At 36.8% G+C, this 19,746-nt stretch overlaps 1 protein-coding gene across 2 annotated transcripts in view; it reads right to left on the bottom strand.

Annotated features, from left to right (window-relative positions):
* The window catches only part of ZBTB20 (zinc finger and BTB domain containing 20), an 891,896-nt gene that overhangs the window by 331,627 nt on the left and 540,523 nt on the right, over positions 1-19,746 (bottom strand). The gene's annotated exons all lie outside the window — the stretch shown is intronic.

The following is a 19,746-nucleotide window of genomic DNA, read 5'->3' on the forward strand; positions in this document are numbered from 1 at the left end:
GGCAGGGTTCCTGGCTATCAATTGCCTCTGATGGAGCCCAGTCTTCACTGCCTTATCCAACTCTCCTCACCCAGCTTGTAATCAACTTAACTTTTAAAGTCTTTGTACACATTAGGTAATATTTGTGCTCTGAACTCCCAGGGGGCTGTGGTAACTGCCCAACTAGGAAGCCCTACCCTTCATTATTCAGCAACAGCTTGAAGAGTATTCTAATTCTAACCTTCCGCCCTCTGACAGACCAGATGCATCAAAGGCTGTGTTCCCCTGTTTGTTTGTTTTGTTCTTGAAGCAGAATCACCATTTCAAACTAAGTCATCTGTTAGAAAATCCAGGACTCTGGTTCCAAATTTTTAAAACATGTCTCTTCTGTGAACCACAGCAAATGGAAACTGGACTATGCCTTCTGTTAGTGTCAGGACTCATGTGGTCTCCTTCCCTGAACCCAGTGGATCTCTGCATGCAGTTCAGGGGAAGTTGCTGGCTTTTGAACTGACGGTTAAGAAATGAAGGCATTTTTCTCTTAGGGAGAACAGTCCTTCAGTGATCTAAACAACGAGCCTTGTGATCAAAATAATTCATAAAGGAAAAGATTTATGAAGTGACTTCACTAGCACACAATGCATTTTTTAAACTTTGTTTTTTAAATAAATCTGTCAGTACACAAGCCAAGACAACACATCTGAATGCAATATCAGTGGACACACCCTGCATCTCCCTCCTGTGCTCGCCCAAGACAGTGGTAGAAAAGAGAAAGGCTTCTCTTTGTCTTTTTAAAATTTGGTAGTTTTTAGAAAGACTGTAAATGCTAGGACATGAAAAGACTTTTTAAAAATGTGTATACTATCATTTCCTACAAGAAAGCCTGTCTTTAAAAAAAAAGGATTTTCTATCTATCACTTGTGCTTGTTTAAGAAAATAAAGAATAAAGAAGCCTAACTTACAATGAATCCCTCTGGCATAGGGAGCCTATTCTAATCTCCCTTTATCAGGTTTGACTGATAGCTCTGCTCAACCAGTATTGACAGGGCCGTCCTGTTTCTCAGGCTTTCGTTTCCCTCAGTTGGAGAAGGATACAGTGCATTTTCACATTCTCAAAGTCTGCAGTTGTTTTTATATAAGAAGCAATTTGCTTGGGTCATGTCAGGTCGAATGGGATGCCTGCCCAGCTCTTGGTTTTAAAGGAAAAACATACAGAAAGACACAAAAACACAGCAGTTTCCTTCATTAAATTCCACTCTACCTGCCATGGGCTTCTAGCCACAATGGAATTTCCCACCCTGGCCTAGCCTAGTCTAACTTTTATTTTTAGGGATTTTTTTTCCCCCCTTAAACCTTATGAGCTTTCTTTCAAGTGAACTTTGAGGTAAGGATTATTAAATGATAGAGTAATTGCCTGTTAAAAAGAATCAAACGTAAGAAACAAATGCCTAGTGACCTTCCATAATAATGCTGGATAACCACCACCCATCCCACCCCCACCCCTCGCCCCAGATAAGAGGCTTTCAAAAAGCTGTTCATAAGCAGCACAACAAGACAGGCCGTATCATTCAAAACCTCAAAACCCAACTCACTTTTTTCAGTAGCATTCTCCACTCACCTAATTGCATTGAATAGAGAGAATTGTGGAGAAAAAAATAAAATTGAATAGTTATAAACAAAAGAAAACAAGGAAATAGAGGAGGGGGGGAGAAGAGGGGAGGGGAGAGGAGAGGAAGGGAGAGAGAAACAGGGGGAGGGAGAGGGAGAGGGAGAGGGAGAGGGAGAGGGAGAGGGAGAGGGAGAGGGAGAGGGAGATCAGAGTTTTTGGACTTTTCCCCTGAAAGCCAACTATGCTTTTGCCCATTGCCTGGGGGCGACTGATTTAATCAGGATTGTTGTGTGGATTATCTAAACTATGAAAAGCAACAGGGAGAACTTCCCAAGAAATCCAGACTGGGTCTGCTGCAAAATACTTGGTTTGGGGCCTGGAGCTAAGTAGACTGTTCACATTGTACTCAGGATACTAAGAAAAGTGGCTCGGTGCCTCTATAATTCTTTCTGCCTTTGATCTACCTCAACATTTGGTGTCTCTTGGCATTAGAAAAACTCATGAAAATGACCCTGCCTAGTTAACTGATTCATAGTCTGGGGACAAAAAGAAAAAAAAAAGGTAAAAAAGAACAAAAGATCCGGTAATGAGGGAGGAAAATGTACTTTCTTGCTATCTTTGGCCAGCATAAATAAAGATTGAAAGATCCGATTTTCAGGGATGTGAATCCCACTCTTCACATTTAGCAAGAGCCTTGTCAAAGCCAAACTGAGGACTTATGTCAACGAACTTTCTGAAAACATATGAAGTTGGCTCTCTCCGTCATTATTTTCAGGTTACATTTTGCCTAATCCATCCCCAAATGAAGAAATATACTTTTCAGGCAAGTCACTTGCTGGGGGCACTACTGCTCTCCTTCACCCGCTGCGGCTTCTTATCCTCAAAACCCTTGCTTCCTTGTTAGAGCTGATTGCCAATGCAGCCATTCCTTTAGCGTCACAGCACATTTATAAACCAGAGATTAGTTCACCCGGCCTGGCTTCCAAAACCATTTGCTGCTTGAGACCATTTCATGAGTTTGTCTACTCATGTGAATAAACAAAAACTTGCCTATAATGTGAATTTGGAAAAGGAAAGAGCAGCTACAGGAAACAAACTCTACAGGAACCAAAATTACTGTCACATTATAGGCAAGTTTCTGCTTATGGATGCTGTTGAATTTCCACTCTACCCTCCACGGGCTTCCAGCCACAGTAGAATGGCTGCGTGGATTTCATGGACACTGCCCTTGCGCATGCTGTAACGGCATTTTAGATGTTACGATTGTGCTTCTTAAATGGATGCCATTTTCTTCCAGTAAAACCAAGTGGTTTACTCTGACATTTAACAGAGATTTAGTGATTTTAGAGTTCCTTCTAACTCTAAAGTAAATGTTCACGAGACTTGTGAACTTGTATCTAGACAATTAATCTAAGCATTTCAGCAGTTCCCTGAGGCTGTATATGATCTCTCCTGATCCCTTGAAAACCTGAGATTTTGAACCACTGTCTAGTATGTGGTTGCATTGGTAAGAAATAAAGCAAAATCATTACTTATGGTGATTCCCCTTCAAATATTGTAATAAACTGGAATACAGGAAAACCTTTACTATACTTTAGGCAAAACATTACGATTAATGCCAGGAACCAAAGAACTGAGAGCCTGTAAATATACCAATCTCAAGAAGGAGAACAGGATTAAACAATATTGCAGTTTAGAAACAAAAGTAGTACTGTGCTAAACTGTCACTATGCAGCCAATCTCATTCATAAAACAACAAAAGGACCATCTCAGCACAAATGGAAGTATTTTTTTTGTCTGTATACAATTCTTCCGGAAACACTCCTTGAATCGGATCTGTAGATAGCAGTTTCCACAGGTCCACTGTCTGCCCTTCTCCCCAACATACACACACATACACACACACACAAACTACCTCTCTAGGCATATGTCTACTATGCTAAAATTGCATCTGTGAGCCACTGCACAGCTGCTCTGGACTTAAAACGTGAAAAGATGGATGTGAGAAAACTGAGGTAGCCACAGTATTTGTATAATATAATGGCATGGAGAGAAAACAGGCTTGGAACAAGACAAAGGTAAATGGAACAATAGTGAGTATAGGAAAACAAGTGAGGACTTCTTAGGAATTGCTAATGGGACTATCCTTGGTTAACATCTTTTTAACTGATTTGCTCATTCTAGAGTCTTGCACTGTGCCTGGCTTATAGCAAGAAGATGAATCAATTTTTGCCAAATAAATAATCTGGAACAAAGGGTATACAATACATTTTCGAAAATGGATGCTACTGGAGGATACCATGCTGAGTGAGATACGCATGACTCAGAAAGACAAATATCACATGTTCTCCCTTATATGTGGGAGCTAAAATTTTAAAAATATAAAAGAAAGAAAGAAGTATCTGTGTCTATCAATACTGGTGCAAATATAGTTTTGTAAAACCTTGTTTTATACCTTTGTCAAATCAATGGTTAAGAATGTTATGCTACTATATTTTGATGACCTATGATTACTTTAAAATTTACTATATATGGGTGAAATGGTCATTTTTTTCCATTCTGTTATTAATTATAGCTGCTATCTATATTCCCACTAAACTAGGGTCTTTTTTCCATTTACTTGTTAAGCTTCTTATTTGGTGAAGTATTAAACCTTTTTACTATAAGATAAATTTAAAATATGTTACTTCAAAAACTAAAAAAAAAAGAAAGAAGGAAAAAGGGTGGGAGGGAGAGAGGGGGAAGGATGGAGGGAGGATGGAAGGGATTATCATTATGCTATTAGAATTGTATTTACAAATCACACTGAATTTGTTAGAAACTAATTAAAAATTAAAATTAAAAATTAGATTTAAAAAAATAAATTTTCCAAGTATGTGGATTGAATTAAGCTTTTCTGAGCAGGGCAAATCTAAAGTGATGGGATATAGTATTTGTCCAAGCACACAGAAAGGTATCTATGTAAATAAATGTGGACAGCCAATAACATTCAAATATATAAAAAAGGAAAGTTGTAAGTCTCAACCAGGAAAGAGACTTGAAAGCTACTGTGCTTTTTCTGGCGAAGATTTCTTCAAGATTTTGGCTATCATTAAGAGAAAGAATGAAAATAAAATTTGTATTTACTTTTTATTAAGGCCTCTGCACTTAGGTAAAAACTTAGAGTACTACCTTCCTATAAGAAAACATCCCAGGGTCTCTTAACACAGAATAGTCACTAAATAATTCAAACTAGATTTAAATAATGTAAGGTGGGACAGCACTGTTTATTTTGTGACATCATAGCAATTCATGAACGTGAGAAAATTCAAATGAATATGGTTGGTAATACACAATCCTCAGCAGACTGTATATTGGCATTGCTCTGTAACTGGCTGCTATGGCAGCTGTCTGACTGATCTCACTTTTCTCACATTCTGAGCTATGAACTTGTGCTCTAGCTTTGGGTATTTACATTCACTTATATAGATTGTCTTCTCCAGCAGTACCAATCAGGCAAAATCTGACTGGATTCATAGTTACAATTACTGTCCTATAAATGGACCTCATGCTTGCTTTGTCCCTTGTATTCTCAGATTTTCATTGGAGGTTAGCTATCATAACTATACACCTAGGTCCCTGATCCTATCTCCTTTGCCACCCATTTGTCTTATTTCCCTTTACCCTATGTCCATTTTCCTGTAATGAGTCAAGAGGCTGTGTAGTCCTTAGCAGTAGTGTTATCTAGAATGGAGACCCAAAAGCCCCAAACACCTTGTCTTGCTGTAGAGATACAATGTTCTTTCGACAACGAAGAAGTGATTTGATTTTCCTTGCCTCCACAGTAGTCTTCCTGTTATAAACTTCAATATTTCTATAGTATCATGAAAATATTTTAAAACACCTGGTAGCCTTTTTTGCTCATACAATTTGCCCATTTTCTCTGAATACAGTTAATGCACCTGGCAGCAATGAAGATTAGCTACTTCTTTTTGTATACAGACAAAAGTACCATCCTTCAATGCTGAGAAAAACTTCTGCTGAGTGTTGATAGGCTTCTAAACCTTTTTCTTATTTGGCAGTCATGGCCCTGTCATCAGAAACTCCAAGTTCAGAATCTAAGAACCATGATTCTATAGTCCTGTGATTTTGTACATACTAAGGATTGGAAAATTGTTATAGACTTAAGTAAAAGAGGAGGCACTGTAGGAATGAGCAGATACAATCAAAAGGGTTTTTAGGAATACAAAATATACTCTTGGCTTTCCTTTTTTAAAACTTTCCATGAGGTTCTCTTTAGAAATAGCATAGAGTTTGAAGAATGTGGTTTCTTATTTTTATGGGTGGAAATTCCATAGAACAATGCTCTGCAAGGAGACATACAACCAATAACTTTTCCCGTGAGAGGCAAATACTGAAAACAAATATGGAATGGGCAAGATAATTTTTTTAAATAGGCAGGAACCAATAAAACTACTGTGATAGTATAGATTACATATGAAATGTATAAAAGAGTAAAATGAACAGTTCTCGTTTTCTAAAGCTGTATCATATTTTTCCTCCTATACTGTAATTATGCATCTTAAAATGTATGTAAAAGGTTATTTTGCTAGGTTCATGATAAAAAAAGAGTATAAATGTAAACAAAATGACTTTTAAAAGAATGAGTCAACATATATAAAAGTATTATTTCTAGAAACAGAGGTGTCATTAGACTTGAAAATAACCAGTGGATGGAATCAACTTATTCTGACAGTCACCAAATGTGATCTAACTCTAGGCTGTGATAATTAAACAAATTCAGAAAGAAATGGGTCTACCCTATACTTCTCAAATTGCCACCCTTGTGTTTCCCTTTTGCCACAGATTTATGGTGACATAACTTCCAGCCAATAACTTAGGGATGTGAGTGAAACATCATTTGGGCATTATTTGCTTTAATTATGAATAATCATAAAGGTGATCTAGATGGCTTGGTGAATATTATCAGGGCATAAATTAAAAACTAAAGGCATTTACCTGTAGCTAGTATGGATGCTTACAAAACTGTAGTATCCAGATGCTCTTTCAATTACTGATTCCAGATCTAGGAATTTATTAATGGATATGGTATTGAAAAATGTTGAGCAGGGCAAGCATTATGGTGTTGCAGGTTAAGCCACCACTCGGGATGCCCATACTCTGTATCAGTGTGCCAGCTTGTGTCCTAGCTAGTTGGCTTCTCATTTAGCTCTATGCAAATGCACCTGGGAAGCAGCAGATGATGCTCAAGTATTTGAGTTCCTGCCCTGCCACCCATGTGGGAAACCTGGATGGAGTTTGCAGCTCCTGGCTTCTGACTCAGGCCTGGCTCTTGCGGCCACTGGGGGAGTGAACCAGTGGACTGAAGATTGTCTCTCTCTGTGTCATTCTACCATTCCAATAAATAAATATTTTTTAAAAAATATGTTGAGGAACGCATAATTTTTAAAAAAATAATGAAATGTGATTTATTTATTAACTAAGCTCTTGTGTTTTCTGGAAAACAGTATTAATGAGTGATAGTGTTACCTGATAGTTAATGAAGAGTGAAAATCATCTATTTCAGAACAATCATGCACTTGAGCAAAATAATATTCTCTCAACCTTCAAAGGGAAATGAGAATTATAAAATACGATGATACTATGTGAACACATGATATAGTCTATGAAAATTTTATAAGTGCTACATATTTTTAAAATCCTATATAATAATTATAACATAAATGATTATTAAATATGTAATTCTTTCTTTCAGATCATTCCTCTTCACTCAACCTAAAGAGTATATTATTTTTTTCATCATTTATTCTTTGGGATAAATATCTGGTTCACAGACACTTGAGATCCGAGCCTATCATTTTCCCTTGAAATTCTAACATATTTCAAAGGACTTTAAAAGATCATGGACCGTGGTGTGTTTGCCTCCAGTTATTACAAACTGTGTGACTTGGAGCAAGCAACTTAACTTTTCAGTTCTCATTTACCTTGTCTAAGAGGATGACATAATAATAGCAATGACCTCACATGTATAGCTTCCAGTTGGTTTTCTGAGTCTTTCGAAGTCATTGAAATGAAAAGTTATGCAGAACTTTGGGGACTCTGCTGGGCAAGTAATCTCCAATTTTCACTTCTGGCCTAGGACCCTCTAAAATCAGTAGAGCGAATCCCTGTTTGTGTAATTGTCATCTTCATGCCTCAAAGCAAATATTGGTTTACCTGTTCATCTTAGCTTTCCCTAGGTTTCTCTTTAGTGAGGTACTACTAAAGGCAAAATATCAACTATTAAACTATTTGAGGCAGGTAAGTGTTGAAACGGGAATTTAGTTGTTAAGGCAATAGTAACCTGACAGCTTTGCCTGCCTTTCAGAATGATCACCATAATAAGGAGATCCATAAATTAATGAAAAGTATAAAATATACATCTATGCAGTTCTTAGAATACCTTCCCTAACACATAAGTCATTAAAGGAAACTCCTGCCCACCTATGTAATTCAACATTTAAAGCAGAACTCATCACTACAGAAGAATTCAATTTTGTTCTCAAAACTATAGACTTGCCGCAGCTTAGATCAGAATTTTCTATACTTCACTAATAACAACCACAATAAAAACAAATAACAACAGTACAGTGGTTCTAGTTCTTGGGGGTAATATGTATCATGAAGTTAGTGGCCTTAACTGGGGACAAGTTGGCCACCACCACCTCCACCTCCACTCCTGAGGACCAACAGGCAATTTCTGGAGACAATTTTGATGATCACAACTAAGAAATGCTCTTGGCATCTAGTGTGCAGAGGCCGGGGTTACTGATAAACATCTACAGTGCATAGGACAGCCATTTGCCTCTGTCCCAACCAATAATTACCTGGTCCTGTAGATCAATAGTTCTGCTTACTGAGAGATCCTATACTAAACTGATTTCCCAATGAGGCTAACTTTAAAGTATTAGTCATCTCAACACCCTAAAGGACCACAACTTCAAATATCTAACCTGACAAATCTGGAGATAATGCTAAGGATACTGGTAAAGTAACTTAGTTTACAAGTAGTTGTCTGGTAGTGATTTACGCCAAATGTTATAAACATTTACATTATCAGACCAACCAGATTAATATCCTTTTGAAATCCATGAGATCTAAAAATATGAAACCATGGACTATGTAACATTATCCTGTTACAGAGATATTTTGAAATGGTTTATAAAAAGCAATGAGTACATTTAAAAAAATCAGCTAGCCCAAATGAGTTATGAAAAGTTACAAGTTATTTTTCTAGGACAGCTCTTTTCTCCCTACATACATATTTTCCATATGCATCACATACATTCATATATACAGAACATAGCACCACACTTATAACACCACTCCTTTCTGAAAACAAATCAGGCTAAAGCTAAGAGTTTTTGAAACACTTCTGTAAAAGAGTCATTTTTAGCAAAGAGGGCCCAACAAGAGCCCTAAGGTGGATGTGAGATATATATTTTTAAATAAACCAAAACTATTTTGCACACATTTAACCCAGAACCATTTTATTATTAAAGAATGTTGATTTCATTATGGAAGACAGTAGGGAGATTCTTCAGAAATCTGAAAACAGATCTACCACATGACCCAGCCATCTCACTCCTGGGAATTTACCCAAACAAAATGAAATCAGCATATGAAAGAGTTATCTGTACCCTGAATTTTTTAGCAGCTCAATTCACAATAGCTAGGATATGTAATCAACCCAGGAGTCCATCAGCTGATGAATGGATAAAGAAAATGTGGTTTATATACATGTTAGAATATTACTCAGCCATAAAAAAGAATGAAATCCAGTCTTTTTCAACAAAATGGATGAAACTGGAGACCATTATGTTTAGTGAAATAAGCTAGTCTCAAAAAGACAAATACCAAATGTTTTAACTGATTTGTGATAACTAATATGTAGAGTACAAAAAGAGTAATGTATATGAGTGAAACTGACATTCTGAGATTTTATTATTGTTTATAGCATGTGTCTATTCTCTTGAAGTACAGTATTTTTTCTACTTACTACTTGTGGAATTCTTTACTTAGTGGAGGATTAAGCATATGATTATAAAGTAAACTGAAAGTATATCATTGCAAAAATTAAAAGAAAATAAGAAAAGAAGGAAGAGGGAGGGTAGGAATGAGGGAAGCAGGGAAGGTAGGGTTGGAAGTATTGTCATGTGTTTACAATTTTAAATACAAAATATGTGAAATCTGTTTCATTTATAGAAAGAAAGAAAGAAAGAAAGAAAGAAAGAAAGAAATTAATTTTAAAAAGAAGTTGATTATGTATGAAAGGAAAAACAAAATTTGAAAATTTAGATAATCAAATTTCTGAGAATTATGAATACAGCTAAAATTCAAAAATGTGATGTTTTATTTTTTAAGGGTTTCCCTAGCAAAGGCAATACATATTTTCCCATTGAAAGAGTATGCCTGAAATTGACATTCAAGAGGGCATGTGAACGTAACCATGTATGATGTTGCACAGATTCACTCATCTCTGCAATGACCCTGGTTTTTGAATCTTACTTTTGGTAATGGCAGAAGGCATTAAGGGAAATGAAGGCCTCAGGGAAAAAAAATGAATTTTATTTCTTTCCAATTAGGACCTCAAGAAGTTGCTTCCAGCACCTGTGCTGTAGTTCAGTGGGTTAAACCCTCAACTGTGAAGCCAGCATCCCATACTGGAATGCCAGTCCAAGTGCTGGTTGCTCTGCTATTAATTAAGCTCCCTGCTAATGCGCCTGGGAAAGCAGTGGAAGACAGCCCAAGTACTTGAGTCCTTGCCACCCACCTGGGAGACCTGGATGAACATCCAGGCTCCTCGCTTTGGTCTGGCCCAGTTCTGGTTGTTGCAGCCATTTGGAAAGTGAATCAGTGGATGGAGGATTTCTCTGTATATCTCTCTCTCATTGTCACTCTGCCTTTCAAATAAATAAAATAAATTAAAAAAAACAAAAACAAAATGTTGCTTCCTAGGCACCGTGGAGCCATGTCTCACTGATGAGGAACCAAGAAGTGAAGTGACTGCTATGGCTGCACTGAAAATAGAAATTCATTAATTTCTGAGATGCCAGTATATCTTGTCCTCCTTTTTCCATTTAAATTTCTGTATTTAGCTCCTAAACATTTGCTTTTTCTACCTAAACAGGAAATTCTAGGGTCAGAGAGATGGGGCTGGGGAGAGTAGAGATAGTTTAAATTCTCATAGCAATTCAGTTGAAAACTATTAAGTATGTCCTACCAGGAGATCACCATTAAAGATTTTTTTTCTGGAACAGGAAGAGGTTTAAAAAAAGGAAACATTAAAAGAAGGAAGCAGCAATGTTCTGGCACTATGAGAGATTCAAGGGGAAAAAAATCTGATTTCTGTTCTCAAGATGCTTATAGTCTTGTTCTAGGGAAAGAGACTAATCCACTTACAATAACAGAAAAACAACATGAAAACAGTATAATTAAGTGTAAAAATGGGTGATGGAAGCAAAATGCTGTGGGGCAGTCGTGTCTCTTACATCTTTTCCAATTCAAAGGAAAGAGACAATGGGTCAAATGCAACCTACTCCAGTCTCTGATATTAGTTTTGTAATAGAGCCATAATCCCATTACAAAGAACTTCAAGGAACTGTTGACATTTTTTTGCTGCCCTGCAGTTTATTGTCTCAAGTATTGCTTGAAATACCAGGCTGCATGCAGAGATGTCTGCTCTAATGGTATTTGTTGACCTGCATTATGTTAGGGTTAGCCTGAGTAAATGAAGAGAGAGTACATGTGGTGTCTGTCAGATAGATTGTAAGTAGGTACACATTATTTTTTACAATGTTTGATTATTTTTAACCTAAAAACATTTAAAGTAGGACAGTCTCCTTAAATAATCTTGTTATCATATGAAAACGTAATATTTATTAAGAGAGCCTCTGTAAAACCCAAAATGGGGATGTGCAGAGGGGGATTTACTGTGAATTTAATGGAGCTTAAATATCAGAGCCCTTCCAAGGCCCTGTATTTAACTTTGTAATCATAATTTTGTATTATTTTTCTTAAATGGGGGAGGGGCTCAAATAGTTTAAGCTTCTGGAAAAATCTTGATCCACCCGGGGTATAAAAGAATCTTGAAAGGATAAAACCTGCTGGTCCTAAAAGGCCAATTCTGAGATGAAAACAAGAGTACTTGTGTTAGATACTGTTAAATATAAATTTTTCAAACATAGCCTTCCAATTGTTGTTCCTACCTCTGCCAGTAAATAACTCATTTTTTCATTACCATTACAAGGTTCTTAGACTCTTTTAATTAAGGTTTTCTGTTCTGTAACTGAGAAAAATCAGTGTTTTAAAAAATAATGATGGGAGGGCAAGCATTGTGGCACAGTAGGTTAAATCACTGCTTGGGGTGTCCATATCCCATATGGAGTGCTGATTGCAGTCTTGGCTGCTCTGCTTGTGATCCATCTCCCGGCTAATGTGCCCAGGAAAGTAGCAGGAGATGACCCAAGTGCTTGGGTTCCTGCCATCCACATGCAAGATCCAGATGGAGTTCTGGGCTCCTTGCTTCAGTCTGGCCCAGCCCTGGTGTTATGACCATTTGAGGAATGAACCATCAGATGAAAGATTGCTCTCTTTCTCTTTTTGTCACTGTGCCTTTCAAAGATGAAAATAAATAAAAAGTAAACATTTTAAAAAGATGAAAAATTCAGAGATAGCAGACAATTTCCAAGAAGGTAAAGGTATGTGAGAGAGACTGAGGCTGTTCTAAGGCCATCATTTTTATCGTATAGCTAAGGTATACATTTGAGAAAAGGAAGAACACGGAAATTCTCTGAATACAATTTACTGTAGTACCTACTGAAAAGTGTGGTGAGTTTACGTAGAGTGTGGGAACTTTTGCCACTAGTAATACCACGTGTCTGTTTTTCTGGTTTCTGAAAACCCCAGATAAATCCCACAAGTACCTCTAAATCCCACCATGGAATTCTCACACTTCTGAGTAAGAGGTTCAAAACAGAATAAAAACTTGGGATCCATTATGTCTGTCTGTAGTTTTTCCTATACTGCTTTGTCCTAGTTTTTGAAGAAAGCTGAATAAAAATTAATCCAAGAAAAAAATGAAACGGAATACTAAATTGAAAAATAATACTTAAATTGTTCATAACCATTTCCTGTTGGCATTTTTTTCTCTCTCTTAGAAATGAAGTAAAAATGCTTCAAATAAAAAAAAATGTTAAACCCATCCCATGTCATAAAGGGTCCACTCCCGTAAACAGGAAGCTTCTTAAAAGAGCTTTTCTTTGGTTTTCTGGAAAAACTCAATTTTTATTTTAGTGGTAGTGCCTATTAAGGAGAGGACTCATTTTGTGTGCAGGGTGAAAAAAATTAAACATTGCAAATCCATCAGGTACCTGCTGGATTAGAGTTAGTTGACTGACTCATTGGCTAGAAGAAATGAGGTGGCTTGGAGACCAAGGACATACTGCCACAGAACTGTTCACCCTGCCTGCAGATTACAGTGTTTTCTAGCCAGGCATCACAAATCAACTCAGTGCTCCGAAAAAGCCAGTTGATGCCAGTCCAGAATAATGCAAACTCTCACTTGCATATCTAACAATTTTCTCCTTTCCTTTTCACTTAAATCTTTCATTTGTTTCTCTACTTCACCTTTCCTGAAGAATGAAAGCATCATTAAAAGAATATAGGTAATTTTTGTAACTTGTAAACTAGGTTTTTAGTCTGGTTCTACCAAATACTGAGACATGTTGCCTTCTTTTTCTTTTTGTTTTTAAAGATTTGTTTATTTGAAAGGCAGAGTGACAGAGACAGAGGGAGAGATAGAGAGAAAGAGACCTTGCATCCTCTGGTTCACTTCCAAGTGGTTGCAATGGCTTGGGCTGCTCCAGCCCAAAGCCAGGAGCCTGGAACTCTACCTTGTTATCCCTCATGAGTGGAAGGAGCCTAATCACTTGTTTTATCATCTGTCCCTTTTCCAGGCACATTAGTAGGGAGCTGGATTGGATGGAAGTGGAGCAGCCAGGACTTGAACCTGACACTCTGATATGGGATGCTGGTGTTGCAAGAGTGGGCTTAACCTCTGAGACACAATGCTAACCCTGACATGATGCTTTGTTGAGCTACCATTTTTTGATATGTAGAATGGGTAATAAGGATTATTCCTTAAGCAGCTCAAGTTTCTCAAAGCAAGGGTAAGAAAATACAGATTCTATACCCTTTTTTGACCTAATAAATAAGCATCTTTTTGACCTACTAATGCCCTATTCTTAACCTATTAAATTACAGTGTCCTTGAATCTGCATTTTAAACTTGCTCCCAAGTGATTTTTATATATACAGAAGCTTTAGGACCACACCCTAACTTGTCTTGTGTCAGGATTAAATAAAACCATGTTGGTGAAGCTTATTTATAAACTATATATCAAGACATCTATGATTAGGTGCTGACATTAATATTATTTTCCAGGTAGCACAAAGCAACAAAGTAGGGACACGAGACCATTTTCTGGTTTTTCTGAAAGGTTTTATTTCGACCCATTCCCTGCCACGCTGACAGCATTCCTTTTCTGCCTCAGGTAGACAGGGTTCAGGGACTGGGGGATGGGGGTATAGCTGAGAGCTGTGACACAGGAGAAATTTCTGTAGAATTCCATTTATGTGACTGTACCTACACCACAGGGTGATATAAGGATTAATTCCTATTTGGTAATTTACTGTGTGTAAAATGCCTTGAGCCCCTTGGAGGAAAGTGCTATATAAATGTAAAATAATAATTATAATAATAATAACCTCAACTATTTAACTGATCAGTGAATTAGCCAGAAGATTTAGGCTGCCAAGGGACAGGGCTGAAATCATTATAAGGCGAAACACTTTACATCATCGTATCTCATAACTGTTATCACAAAAAGGGGAAACAAAGGGTGAAAATTAAGATAAATCCATGTTCTCAACTGATTTAAATGACAGAGGATCACTAGTAATGTTTCATGAAAGCCAGAAAATGCAAAAATGACGGCTGCATTGTGATTCTAACTCAGCCACACACCCCGAGATTTTGTACACTTTGGTCTTCTAGTTGTATGGAAAATATCTCATCAGGGTCACATTTAAAACTTATCATTATTAAGGCTCTTGATGATGCTTTTGTTTAGTTGGAATATGATCACAATTTATCCTTCTTGCTAGGTAGTACTTTTTATGTCTGAAAAGTATTGATATTATATAAAGTTCCAGGTAATGTTTGAACCACTTGTGTGGGATCAATTAGGGTGTATTTTCAGATCTGACATTAAGAAACTAAACTGTACAAGAGATCCCTTCTCTCCCCCAGGATGAAAGTATTTCAGGGTATAAACTCACTTGAGCTTGACTACTCTTGGTTCTTACATTATTTGTTTTATTTATTTGATTCATGGAGATCCCGCTTCCCAAAGCTCAGGGGGCTGAACCCAGAACTTTCATATACTGAACAGAATCACTTCTTAAACCACAAAAAGTAAAAGAAAAGGCTGCAGGAATCTTAATGGGAAAGCTCCAGATGCTCAAAACAATTGTTTTTTCTCTGCTTAGTTATGCACCATTCAAAACACTTTCCAACAAGGGGACAAGAAAGGTTCTTTTGTGACTTAGGCTTTGGGGCCTTGAAAAAGTCTTACTTCTACTTGTTTTATAGCTCACAGATAAAATAGTTTTGGTGTGTATATAAAGAGGTGCTATATTCCATGCATGAGTTTTTTGAAAGGGAAAACTACCTTACTCTATTATTATTCACTGCTAGCCTCACAGGTTTCTCTTTTTAAAAATCCAACACTGAGTGTTGGATATAAAACAGATATAAAGCAGAGTGAGTGAGTCCCAGAAAAGAAAAGTCAATCAGTATAACTCAAATCATCTTGAAAAATCTGAAACTAAGCTTTAATCTGCTTATAAAGTAGGGCAATGGATGAATGAAGTAAAAAAATCAAAAAGCCAGAGTTGTAACTGATTTTTTTTTGTATGAAGTAAGAATTATTTAAATGCCTTTTGATTTATAGAAAACTGGCATGGGATACATAATGCTCAATACTGCAAGATACTCCAAATTTGATGGGTGTTTAAACACATACGAGGTACTTCAAAAAGTCCATGGAGAATGAAATTAAAGGATAAGTTTGGTAAAAAAAAATTATTTTAACTCCATGGCTAGTTGTATATGTGTAAACACACATATCAAAATTATGGGTGTTCACTTTCTAGCTTCAAAGGAAAGAACAGAAGAAAAAAGGTATCTGACAAACTTCTTCATCCAGGGTCACTAGCAGAGAGCAAACCCAGTCAAATGCTGCCCATAATAATATCTATTACACACATTTTAAAAATCCATCTTTCCTTGACAGATACTTTTTCCTTCTGTATTGCTAATACCACAGCCAATGCCCTGGTCTTCTAGCCACACTGGAATTTCTTGCCCTTGCATCACAAGCCCAGCTGTTCTCATCAAAGTGGAAACACTGACAGCAGTGTGTGAAAGACACAGCTTGGGATAATTGCTCCTGTACTTGCCCTGTCAATGAATATTATCATAGTCCTCTCCCGAAGAAGGTTACTGTACTTTTTGGGGAGGTTTCTAAATACTTAACTGCTAAGCACATTACTGCTTCTATAATGAAATGGACTGAATGTGACACTGTGAGCAATGGCTTGCCATTTCCAACATTCTGTTTTAAAGCCTCTGTGTGCATATTTTTAAAAATAATATTTCTTTACACGTCCAGAAGAAGTAAAAACGACAATAATTTTTTACTTGACATGACTGTTTTTTTAAGGAGGCTGACTGAGAAATATTAAAGGGCAGCCACATAGGAAAAAAAAAAAATCACATGAGTCTACCAAACACAGTCTTACTGAGTTTCTTTCACCTAAATATCCAATGGAATCCTCTGACAAAATGTGTTTTCTTTTCCCATCATGTTAGACTGACGCATAGTTCTTGGGCTGAAAGAAGAAAATTCATGTTTAAAAGTGTTCTCGTGATGCATACCTTTGAAATATTAGCTTCACTTTAAAATTTAAATGTTAAGCCATTAAAAAGGAAAAAAATTCAAGTATTTAAATCACTAAAAACAACAGCAACAACAATGGCAATGATGATAAAAATATCAGCTCACATTTATTGAGTTCTTAAATGTCATATGTTCACGGGACATACTTTGAGCCATCAAATCTTTATAACAACTCCACTAGGTAATCTTTCAAGTATTATTAATCCTATTTTGTTAATGAGGAGATAGAAGCAGAAAGAGATCAGAAACTTGCTTGATATTACATAATAAATAGCCAGACTCTGCTACATGATGAATATAGCAGAGTCCCCTTATCCGCATGAGACACATTACCAGACCCCCAGTGGATGGCTGAAATCACCAAGAGTACTGACTCCTTTTTATATTGGTTTCTCTTAGACACAGACACATACCTAAGATCAACTTTCACATTTTTCACTTAAAGGATACACTTGATGGCTTTTCTTTGGTACACCCAAATGAAATATCACTAATCTTGCACTTTGCAGTCTCTATTAAGCAAAATATGTGTTATCTACACACAAGCACTGTGATACTTGGACAGAAGCTCTGGTAACTAACATGGTTACTAAGTAAATAATGATGGGTGGCTTATCCAATGTGGATATGCAGAACAAAGACATGACTCACATCTGGGTCAGGATGAAGTGGGATGGTGCAAAGCTGCATCACACTAGGAAAAATGGCGGATAACTTAAGGTAACTGAAAGTGCAGAAGGTACAACTGTGTATAAAGGGAGACTGTGGCATTTTGCTACCCAAACCCCTTCTTGCCTTCCTCCCTTGAAGTTCTTCCCTGAGCTCCTTATGTTCACTTTCTCTTCTGACTACATCTGTAGTCAGTACCCAAAGCCTGCTTTGAATAACATAGTGGTTAAAAACAGAGAGGATCTGGGGGCAGAGGAAAGGGTTAGATTCCAGATATCAGTAGAGCTTAACTCTTCCATGCCTCAGTTTTACAATAGGTTTCATGTGTAGAATAGTTTCATGTAGTTGTCGTGAGAGTTAAATGCATGTTGAATGCATGTTAGAACAGGAAAGGAGCTCAACGATTAATAAGATTAATAAATGTTCACTTCATGTTCCAATATGTCCTAGACATCACTGTAATAGCATGTATTAACTCATTTAATCTTTATAACAGCTTTATCAGGCAATACTTAAGCTTGTTTATACTAGAATAAATAGTACTAATGTTAAACTAATTTATAATACATATATGTATATTTGTATGTACATGCATATATAAATATGTAAAATATAAATATAAATATATATATATATATATATGCACACAATTTAGTGAGTATATTTTAATTGCCAGGACATCTGGCAAGTGCATTCTGGAATTATCTCATGTAGTTTTCTTCATAAGCCTTTGAACTAGAGAACTTTAAGAATCCCCATTTTACACAGGAAGAAACGGAGGCTGACGAAGTTCAGTCAGCTGAAAAATGTTCAAAATTGTGAATGCTTAATCACAAACCTATACTGCTTGCTACAGACTGAATTTAAGGTTGGTGTTCACATCCCCCCACCCAACAATAAACCTTTCCTCTAATAAAAAAAAAGGTTGGTGTTCGGCAACTATTTGATATTGTTGATGAATCAAATGAATTCCTAATTATTTCTGCTCACAAAAACCCCCGATTACAACCAACTAGTGTAGCTTATCCAAAACTATTGATTCATTAGTTAACTATTAAAAAGAAGCGATTGTGTGACAGGCACATGCCAGATATTGGCGATTTAAAAAAAATATAATGTATCTAAAATGTTCTCATCAAAAGCAATTAAGGATTTAATGTCATTTCACTTGGTATAATTTTCTTTGTCTGTACTTAAGAATATCAGACTTCTTCCTCTCCCCCTTCTTCCTCATGCCCACACTTTCTTATTCTTTCTTTCAAACCCAAGTTTCACAGTATTAAATTTTTACAGATTTTTGCCCATAAGAAGCTTATATGTCAAGGCAAGGAACCATTTTAATTATATTTACTCTTCATTTTGAGTATATTCCTTTTTCATATCTGACAAAGATGTTTGAAGTGACTAAAGAAAGGCAAAGAAACCTGATTTTTTTTTTTAAATTCTTTCATGTACACTCTTTTGTCTGTAATATCCTCATAATAGCTTAGAAATTTTAAAAGAAGGTTTTAGCTGTTTTTGTTCTTTTCAAATTGGTAAAATTTGATTTTTTTCTTCACATGTTTGGATTGGCTTTAAAAATTAACAAACAAGAAAATAAGAACATATTCAACTTAAAAAATACACTCTTCATTGGTGCCTTGGCATCATCAACTATTATCAGCATCACTCTGAAAACTGTTCCCCTTGTTTTTTCATTTTTAAAGATTTATTTATTCATTTGAAGTCAGAGTTACAGAAAGGCAGAGGCAGAGAGAGAGAGAGAGAAATAAAGAGAGAGAGAGAGAGAGAGAGAGAGAGAGAGACTTCCGCCCAATGGTTCACTCCCCGATTGGCCACAATGGCTGGAGCTCGACAATCCGAAGCCAGGAGCCAGAAGCCTCTCCTGGGTCTCCCACATGGGTGCAGGGACCCAATGACTTGGGCCATCCTCTACTGCAATCCCAGGCCACAGCAGAGAGCTGGATAGAAAGTGGAACAGCTGAGACTTGAACCAGCACCCATATGGGATGCCGGCACTGCAGGCAGCGGCTTTACCCGCCACACCATAGCACTGGCTCCTCCATTATTTTTTATAAAAGAATTAAAAAATGAACATATAGAATTCATGCCAAGTCAGGCCTATCTTATTAAGGAGTGACAAAGTTTAAAGGCAATGAAAGATCATGGCCAATGTTATAACCAATTCCCCAATCCACTGTTAGAACTTGTTAATATCTCCTTCTGTCTGCACTGAAGACATAGGTGGCATTTTTTTTTTTTGTGACTTAAATTACTTATTTATTTATTTGAAAAGCAGAGAGACAAAGATGGAGACACAGAGGGAGGGAAGGAGGAAAGAAGGGAGGAAAGGGGAGAAGGATAGAGATCAAGAAAGAGACATCACCTGCAACTGGGCCCAGCAGTAACCAGGTGCTAGGAACTCATT

This window comes from Lepus europaeus, chromosome 2 (genome assembly GCF_033115175.1).
Source record: "Lepus europaeus isolate LE1 chromosome 2, mLepTim1.pri, whole genome shotgun sequence".
Lineage (NCBI taxonomy): Eukaryota > Metazoa > Chordata > Mammalia > Lagomorpha > Leporidae > Lepus > Lepus europaeus.